Source organism: Medicago sativa, chromosome 6, assembly GCF_051527215.1.
Source record: "Medicago sativa cultivar Bolivia chromosome 6, Bolivia_mono, whole genome shotgun sequence".
Taxonomy (NCBI): domain Eukaryota; kingdom Viridiplantae; phylum Streptophyta; class Magnoliopsida; order Fabales; family Fabaceae; genus Medicago; species Medicago sativa.
In genome coordinates, this window is record NC_140754.1 from 44,652,028 (window position 1) to 44,655,392 (window position 3,365).

General features: G+C 41.6%; 1 pseudogene; it reads left to right on the forward strand.

Moving 5' to 3' along the window:
* The first annotated feature begins 1,082 nt into the window (after nucleotides 1–1,082).
* Nucleotides 1,083–3,111, forward strand: LOC146915418 (uncharacterized; annotated as a pseudogene).
* Nucleotides 3,112–3,365: the final 254 nt, after the last annotated feature.

Below are 3,365 nucleotides of genomic sequence, written 5' to 3' on the forward strand. Positions count from 1 at the left end.
TTTTTATTATTCTTATTATTATTTTAGTTTGAAGAGGTGAAGAAAAAATGAGGACTTTGGACCATCTAAATTGTTGTGTGTTTTAGGATAAATAATTGGATGTGGATATTTCCTAATTGTTTTGTTTGTATTTGTTAGGTAACATGTGGGCATTCAAACAAGCTAAATTCAATATCAAATATAGATGGAATATTTAAAGGTAGATGTGACAAAATTTAGTCCTTGCAGTTTTTAGTTCTAGGTTCTCATATATCATGTTCTGGTAGTTGTCTACTAATCGTCCGAGCCGTGAAGTTTACCATGCCAGAATGTTACACAACATGATTGATTACTTTTTCTTTGTCTAGGAGTTTCGGAAAAGACTACAGCTGACTTATTCATAAGTCTTCCACAGGAACACTAATGACAGTCAATTAGAGTGTGGCAGTCACAACTTACAGTAAACTTTTATAGCTTTGTATTTAGATTAAGACCAATGTAGAGAGTTGCGAACTGAATTAGTTGTTTGTCTTTACTGCTTAGATAGTCACAACATACAGTGAACTGTTGGGATTGGGATGGAGACATGTAGAGTGAATTGTTTTAATTTTCTGAACTTGTTTTTATTGCAGAAATCCTCTGCTCTAACATAGCAATTTATGTCAGGCCTCGTAAGTATGGGGAGGGGTATGCTGAGTCATTAGTGCAGAATACTACGGTGGGACCCAAGGTTTGGCAAGTTTATTCTAAAAGGTGTAAAAAGGCCTCTAAAGATTAGTTAGATATTTGGAGACGTGGCAGAGAGAGTAGAGAACAAGCCATCTTTTCTTTATATAAGGAGTGAGTGGGGTTGAGAGTAGATACCTTTGGATCTTAGAAGTTGTTGGTATGAATAGGCAGCTGTGAGCTATCCTATAGGAGCTAAGCTCTGGTCAGATCTAGGGATCATACTTTCCCCTTTTTATGTAAATCTCCATTGTTTTCCATCAATAAAGTTCTCTTATCATTACTCTTGCTTGTTATTTGTGATAAATATTGTTTTCTGTGTTTTGGTTCCTAACAATTTGGTCCGACCTACCGGATTATTGTTAGAGGATCGGTGAATGCCACCCAAGAAGACTCAGTTAGCCACACTCAAGAGTATGGAAGCGAAGATCGCAGCATTAGAGGATGAGATCTCGGGGGGTGAAGCTGACGTTGACAGCGATGGAACGAAATCAAACGGCGCTCCTTGTGCTACTTGAAAGGAGCTTGGGAAAGACGTTCCGAGTAGATGACAAAATTGTTCTCGACGGAGGGAGTCTGGAAAAGAACACCGGTGATGGATCGGTGAGAGTTACCGAGAAATCAAGTACGAGTAAGCTTCAGGGAGAGGGGTTAGCAGATTTCCGACAGTCGGTCAAGAAGGTCGAACTTCCGATGTTCGACGGAAAAGATCCGGCGGGATGGATTTCGCGGGCGGAGATGTATTTCCTGGTACAAGATACAATTCCAGAAGTGAAGGTGAATCTAGCTCAGTTGTGTATGGAGGGTCCAACCATTCACTTCTTCAATTCATTGCTCAACGATGAAGAGGAATTGACATGGGAGCTCTTGAAAGATGCATTACTGGAAAGGTACGGTGGTCACGGAGATGGTGATATTTACGAACAATTGACAGAGCTCCGTCAGGTAGGGAGTGTGGATGAAAACATTACAGAGTTTGAGTATCTCACTGCTCAAATACCCAGATTACCAGATAAACAATTTCTGGGCTACTTTTTACATGGACTGAAGGAAGAGATACGGGGGAAGGTCAGGAGTTTGTCGGTAATGGGAAATCTTAGTTGTTCGAAGGTGTTGCAGGTTTCCAGGGCAGTAGAAAGAGAGACAAAAGATGATGCAGGTTCTGGGTACAATAAGCATGTCAAATCGGGTCATGGGTCGAACCGGGGAGGTATCTATGGAGCTAGTAAAGGAAGTGGGAATGATTGGGTCATTGTCAAAGGCAATGGAGAGCATGGGTCAGCAGTAGGGTCCAAGGGTAATGGGGTTGGGCCTAAAGGTGAGAAACAAGCCCAATTTGACAGAAAAAGAAGTGGACCTCGTGACCGGGGATTCACTCATTTGTCCTACAATGAATTGATGGAAAGGAAGCAAAAGGGGTTATGTTTCAAGTGTGGAGGTCCCTTCCATCCAATGCATCAATGCCCAGATAAGCAGCTGAGGGTACTGATAGTTGAGGAGGAGGAAGACGGAGGTTCAGAAGGGAAGTTGTTAGCAGTTGAGGTGGATGACGAAGAAGAAGGAGATGGTGAGATGAGTATGATGAGTTTGTATCACCTGGGTCAACCTGATCCTACGAGACTGCGAACTATCAAGCTGAAAGGAGTGATTCATGAAGTTCCTGTAGTGGTTTTGGTCGATAGTGGAGCCACCCACAATTTCATTTCATAGAAACTGGTACAAAAAATGAATTGGGATGTGGTTGACACTCCAACTATGAGTATCAAACTAAGGGATGGAGTGGAGTGGACATGGTGTTGGGGATGGATTGGTTGCTTACGCTGGGAAATATGATTGTAAACTGGAAGAAACAGACTATGAGTTTTTGGCACAACAAGGAATGGGTAACTGTAAAAGGGATGGATGTAGAAGGAGGTGCTTTTGAAACATTGCAAAGCATTATTTGTAAATCCAGGAGGAAGGGTGTTGGCTGCTGGATAATAGAAGGAAAACAGTGAGAGGATGGGAACATCAGGTCGTTGGCTAGAGAGCAATCCAAGGAACTAGAAGGGTTATTGCTGAAGTATGAAGAAGTATTCCAAGAGCCTAAAGGATTACCACCAAAGAGAAAAAAAAGAACATGTGATCACTTTAAAGGAAGGAGAGGGGGTAGTTAATGTGAGGCCTTATAGATACTCTCACCACCACAAAAATGAGATTGAAAAGCAGGTTAGTGAAATGCTGCAAGCTGGAATTATTCGCCACAACACTAGTTCTTTTTCAAGTCCCGTCATCCTTGTGAAAAAGAAGGACAACTCGTGGAGGATGTGCATTGATTATAGGGCGCTTAATAAGGCAACTGTAGCCGACAAGTTTCCAATACCAGTAATTGAGGAACTGCTAGATGAGCTGCATGGTGCTAGATAGTATTCCAAATTGGACGTAAAATCCGGTTATCATCAAGTAAGGGTGAAAGAAGAAGATATTCATAAGACGACTTTTCGGACACATGAAGGCCATTATGAGTTTCTGGTGATGCCTTTTAGGTTGATGAATGCTCCATCTACCTTTCAGAGTCTCAGGAATGATGTATTCCGACCCTTTTTAAGGAAGTTTGTGTTAGTATTTTTTGACGACATTTTAGTATATAGTAAAAACTGGCAGGAACACTTGGAGCACGT